Here is a 6,868-nt window from a genome sequence, read left to right on the forward strand (position 1 = left end):
AATTTCAGCCCTTCTCTATTCCAGTTTAAACTGCCTGGTAGTTGTGGGAGATTTTCTAGATTTCTTTGACCTGACCAAAAAGCTTCAGTCTTATCCCAGTTTACTTTAGCTGATGATGCCCCTTCATACAGCTCAAGTGCTCTAGACAAAGCTTTTATATCATTATTGTCATTGACAAACACTGTAACATCATCAGCGTAGGCAGTAATAGTAGTTCTTAAATGTTGAGGCATTGTAGGTATTAACAAACCATTTAGAGTTTTTCTTATGTTGGAAAGTAAGGGCTCAATAGCAATGCTATACAATTGTCCTGATAGAGGACAACCTTGTCTGATTCCCCTAGAAACCACAATAGGCCGACTTAGGCCACCCCCCACCTTGACCATACAAGAAGCTCCAGTGTACAACAAACGTATCCATTTGATAAAATCCTGACCAAACCCAAAAGCAGCAAGTAGATTAAAAAGATAGTTATGATCAACGCGATCAAACGCCTTTTCTTGATCTAAAGCAATCAATCCAACCTCTGCATTGAACATTTTACAGATATCCAAGGTATCCCTCACTAAAAAAAGATTATCCATTATAGATCTTTTCGGAATGCAATAGGTTTGGTCTTGATGAATTATCAAATGTATAAACTTCTTAAGCCTATTTGACAAACATTTAGACAAGATTTTATACTCTGTTGTTAATAAAGCAACAGGTCTCCAGTTCTTTAACAGAGTCAAGTCTCCCTTTTTAGGTGATAGGGACACTACAGCACGTTGACATGAAGCAGGTAAAGTGCCATCTTTATAACTATCACAGAAAACTTCATAAAGGTCCATTCCAATATACTTCCAAAAATGTTTATAAAAATCAGAAGTCAACCCATCAATTCCAGGAGAGCGTCCGGATTTCAACTGTCCAACAGCAATAGTGAGCTCTTGAAAAGTAATGTGTGTGTCCAAAGCAGTCTTAGAAACAGAGTCTATTTGAGGAAGTTCATGCAGAAGTTGGGCTTCACAACTAGACTTACAATGATCAGCTTTGTATAGAGAAGAATAAAAACCAACAGCATGACGACGCATTTCTATAATGTCATTTGTAATCTTCCCATCTGGAAGACGTAAACATGTCATCTGAACGCTCGAAATTAAAGATTCCATCTCAGTAACTGATGTAAACCGTGACCTCACCAAAGCTGCTTTCACCCTCTCATTCAAATGAAAACTTAGCTTTTTCTTTTTCTGTTGTAAGGTGTTAATAAAAACTGGGTCATGTCTTCTTATCATTTCTGACTCTATAGACTCTATATCTCTTTCCAGAGCTTGCACTGTTTCTCGTTGAATAGTCGTACAATATGCAGTGTACTGTTGACAGGATAGTTTTATCTGAGTTTTTCCAACCTCCCACCATTGTTTTAAATTTTCAAAATCATTTTTCTTCCCCTTCCAATGATTCCAAAAAACCACAAAATGTTCGGAAAATAAAGCATCCTGTAACAGTTTAGCATTAAAATGCCAATAAGAAGATTTTCTTGGAAATTGTGCCATGTTTACTGAAATATATACCAGATGATGATCAGAATAACCTACAGGAGTAATAAAACAATCAATAATCCTGTTATTGACATTTTTTGAAACATAAATTCTGTCTAAGCGAGCAGCACTTACTCTATTGTCAGAAATTTGAATCCATGTATATTGTTTATCTACCGGATGCTTGATTCTCCACATGTCTAAAAGTTCGGCCTCTTTCACCAATCTTGACTAATAGTTGGATGAAAGCATGTGAGGCTCTACATTATTACGGTCAACATTAAAACATTCTGTACAGTTCCAGTCCCCACCAATGATGATGTCTCCATCACTAAAATCTTGTTTTAGGACATTAGATAGCATTCTAAACAACTGTAATCGCTCATTTCCCACATTTGGTGCATAAACATTTATAAAATAAATGGTCATCCCTTCAATAATAGTTTTGACAAGAACCAGGCGACCTTTTACAAATTCCTCAGTTTTTTCAATGCTAGCTTTTATATCTGGAGAAAAAAGAAGAGCAACTCCAGCGCTCAGATTTGTACCATGGCTAAGTACATGTTGACCTTTCCACCACATTCCCCACTCCATTTCCTTATCCATATCACTGTGTGTTTCTTGCAATAAAATGACATGTAACTTTTTATTTTTCATGATTTCAGACACCAAACCTCGTTTATGACTATCCCTCCCTCCATTAATATTTAATGAACCCACCCTCAAAAGATCCATGTATAAGTTTAGGGAGGAAAGAAAAAAAACAACGGCAGAAGAAACCAGAAGAAAAAAAGAGAAGAACACCGCGTGATGCATGGCTAATCGTTTACAAAAATGCTTTTAGCCTCTTCTTTTTATCCACCATTTTACATTTTCTAATAACTGTAACGTGTTTTTTTAGAAGAAAACGTTTCTTTTCACTCAGCGGATCAAGATTTACAGTCTTTTGAAGAACCGCCACTGACCTCTCACATTTTCCAACATCAGGAAAACATTCTTTAATGTTGACTTGTTTCCCAAATGTTTCATCAAGAAACCCATTAATTTCATCTAAAGTATACACAGAGGGATCTTTGATGGACATATCTTGAGAATCGCCCTCACATCCACATACAGACCCTCCTTAGGAGTCACATTCATAATCAAGAAGAGAAACATCTTCGTCAGACGCATCGTCATCTACTCAAACACAACTCTCTCTTCAGACTCACACCTGCCGGACCTGCACTTTCCACACCATCATCTCCTGCTCCACCATCATCTCCTGCTCCACCATCATCTCCTGCTCCACCATCATCTCCTGCTCCACCATCATCTCCTGCTCCTCAGCATTGATATTTCGAACAGTATTTGCAGTATTTTCATTTTGCTGACCTTCATGCACATTAGCATCTGTCACAGCATTATCATGTAGTTCAATAGCGGACGGCGCCGCAACAGAACCGCTCACCTCCACCGCATCTCCTGCTCCACCGCATCTCCCTCTCCACCGCATCTCCCGCTCCACCGCATCTCCCGCTCCACCGCAGCTCCCGCTCCACCGCAGCTCCACCGCATCTCCCGCTCCACCGCATCTCCCGCTCCACCGCAGCTCCACCGCATCTCCCGCTCCACCGCATCTCCCTCTCCACCGCATCTCCTGCTCCACCGCATCTCCCGCTCCACCGCATCTCCCGCTCCACCGCATCTCCCTCTCCACCGCATCTCCCGCTCCACCGCAGCTCCACCGCATCTCCCGCTCCACCGCATCTCCCGCTCCACCGCATCTCCCGCTCCACCGCATCTCCCGCTCCACCGCATCTCCCGCTCCACCGCATCTCCTGCTCCACCGCATCTCCCGCTCCACCGCATCTCCCGCTCCACCGCATCTCCCGCTCCACCGCATCTCCTGCTCCACCGCATCTCCCGCTCCACCGCATCTCCCGCTCCACCACATCTCCCGCTCCACCGCATCTCCCTCTCCACCGCATCTCCTGCTCCACCGCATCTCCCGCTCCACCGCATCTCCCGCTCCACCGCATCTCCCGCTCCACCGCATCTCCCGCTCCACCGCAGCTCCACCGCAGCTCCTGCTCCACCGCATCTCCCGCTCCACCGCAGCTCCACCGCATCTCCTGCTCCACCGCATCTCCTGCTCCACCGCATCTCCTGCTCCACCGCATCTCCCGCTCCACCGCATCTCCCGCTCCACCGCATCTCCCGCTCCACCGCAGCTCCACCGCAGCTCCACCGCATCTCCCGCTCCACCGCATCTCCCGCTCCACCACAGCTCCACCGCATCTCCCGCTCCACCGCAGCTCCACCGCAGCTCCACCGCATCTCCTGCTCCACCGCAGCTCCACCGCATCTCCTGCTCCACCGCATCTCCTGCTCCACCGCATCTCCTGCTCCACCGCATCTCCCGCTCCACCGCATCTCCCGCTCCACCGCATCTCCCGCTCCACCGCAGCTCCACCGCAGCTCCACCGCATCTCCCGCTCCACCGCAGCTCCACCGCATCTCCTGCTCCACCGCATCTCCTGCTCCACCGCATCTCCCGCTCCACCGCATCTCCCGCTCCACCGCATCTCCCGCTCCACCGCAGCTCCACCGCAGCTCCACCGCAGCTCCACCGCATCTCCCGCTCCACCGCAGCTCCCGCTCCACCGCAGCTCCACCGCATCTCCCGCTCCACCGCAGCTCCACCGCAGCTCCACCGCATCTCCTGCTCCACCGCATCTCCCGCTCCACCGCAGCTCCACCGCATCTCCCGCTCCACCGCAGCTCCACCGCATCTCCTGCTCCACCGCATCTCCCGCTCCACCGCATCTCCCGCTCCACCGCATCTCCCGCTCCACCGCATCTCCCGCTCCACCGCATCTCCCGCTCCACCGCATCTCCTGCTCCACCGCATCTCCCGCTCCACCGCATCTCCCGCTCCACCGCATCTCCCGCTCCACCGCATCTCCCGCTCCACCACATCTCCCGCTCCACCGCATCTCCCTCTCCACCGCATCTCCTGCTCCACCGCATCTCCTGCTCCACCGCATCTCCCGCTCCACCGCATCTCCCGCTCCACCGCATCTCCCGCTCCACCGCAGCTCCACCGCATCTCCTGCTCCACCGCATCTCCTGCTCCACCGCATCTCCTGCTCCACCGCATCTCCCGCTCCACCGCATCTCCCGCTCCACCGCATCTCCCGCTCCACCGCATCTCCCGCTCCACCGCATCTCCCGCTCCACCGCAGCTCCACCGCAGCTCCACCGCAGCTCCACCGCATCTCCTGCTCCACCGCAGCTCCCGCTCCACCGCAGCTCCACCGCATCTCCCGCTCCACCGCAGCTCCACCGCATCTCCTGCTCCACCGCATCTCCTGCTCCACCGCATCTCCTGCTCCACCGCATCTCCTGCTCCACCGCATCTCCTGCTCCACCGCATCTCCTGCTCCACCGCATCTCCTGCTCCACCGCATCTCCTGCTCCACCGCATCTCCTGCTCCTGACAGTGGGCCTTTGCCTATCCTCTGGTGCGCGCTCTCTGTGAGGGCATGCGAACTTTTTATGCCCTAAATCGCCGCAATCAAAGCACCTTAAACTGCCAGTGCTTGCGACACCATATAAGTTTTGCCTTCGTGTCGTACTCGGAATGAAACTATGGGGCGCCGTTTGTAAAGCGGCTCACGCTGAAAATAACAGCAACATTTTGACACATTTAGCTTCAAACAATGTTTAAAAAACTGGTATGAATTTTTGGCGGTCACTTTTTTAGCACATTTACAACAATATTTGTCAACTTAGAGATATTTTAAATAGTTAAATCTAAATGTTAAATCTAAATCTAAATGTTAAATCTAAATCTAAATGTTAAATCTAAATCTAAATGCTAAATCTAAATGTTGAATCTAAATCTAAATGTAAAATCTAAATGCTAAATCTAAATCTAAATGTTAAATCTAAATCTAAATGTTAAATCTAAATCTAAATGCTAAATCTAAATGTTGAATCTAAATCTAAATGTAAAATCTAAATGTTAAATCTAAATACAAAATCTAAGTCTAAATCTAAATGTTAAATCTAAATGTTAAATCTAAATACAAAATCTAAGTCTAAATCTAAATGTTAAATCTAAATGTTAAATCTAAATGTTAAATCTAAATGTTAAATCTAAATATAAATGTTGAATCTAAATGTTTCGGGTGAAACTAAATATTTAACTAATATGCAAATTCAGAATGCAGATAACCGGTTTTAACATTTAGATTTAACATTTAGATTTTAAATTTAGATTTAGATGTAACATTTAGATTTAACGCTTAGATTTAGCATTTAGCATTTAGATTTAGATTTAACATTTAGATTTAACATTTAGATTTAGATTTAACATTTAGATTTAACATTTAGATTTAACATTTAGATTTAACATTTAGATTTAGACTTAGATTTTGTATTTAGATTTAACATTTAGATTTTACATTTAGATTTAGATTCAACATTTAGATTTAGCATTTAGATTTAGATTTAACATTTAGATTTAGATTTAACATTTAGATTTAACATTTAGATTTAACAATTAACATTTAGATTTAACAATTAACATTTAGATTTAACATTTAACATTTAGATTTAACTATTTAAAATATCTCTAAGTTGACAAATATTGTTGTAAATGTGCTAAAAAAGTGACCGCCAAAAATTCATACCAGTTTTTTAAACATTGTTTGAAGCTAAATGTGTCAAAATGTTGCTGTTATTTTCAGCGTGAGCCGCTTTACAAACGGCGCCCCATATGAAACATCCAGCGTGTTTTCGGGGGAGTCTAAAAACATAAGCACCTGTCTCTGTCTTCTAAAAGATGTGACGTGTTTCAAAGACGGGTGTTTACAGCCTAACGTGATTGTTTTAAAACCACTGGCAAATTTGCCAAAACATTCTAATTTCCGTTCCAACGCTTCATCCGGAATGAAAGGTGGAACATTCGATACCGTGATTTTAACTGTCGGAGCGTATAGCGGAGTAACCTGAACACAGTTTTCATTTATAACGAGACCATTCTCGATTAAACGATTGACAGAATTGTGTTCTTTCAAAAACACTACTACAGCTTTATTCATACGAGGAGCAGACACTATATTCTCGTGTCCCACTTCCTCCAGCCGAAATAAGCACGTCTTCCACTGTGACGCCATCCTCGGCCACACACTCATGAGACGCCATCCTCGGCCACACACTCATGAGACGCCATCCTCGGCCACACACTCATGAGACGCCATCCTCGGCCACACACTCATGAGACGCCATCCTCGGCCACACACTCATGAGACGCCATCCTCGGGCACACACTCATGAGACGCCATCCTCGGCCACAC

The sequence above is a fragment of the Gobio gobio genome, assembly GCF_949357685.1.
Source record: "Gobio gobio genome assembly, contig: scaffold_114, whole genome shotgun sequence".
Taxonomy (NCBI): domain Eukaryota; kingdom Metazoa; phylum Chordata; class Actinopteri; order Cypriniformes; family Gobionidae; genus Gobio; species Gobio gobio.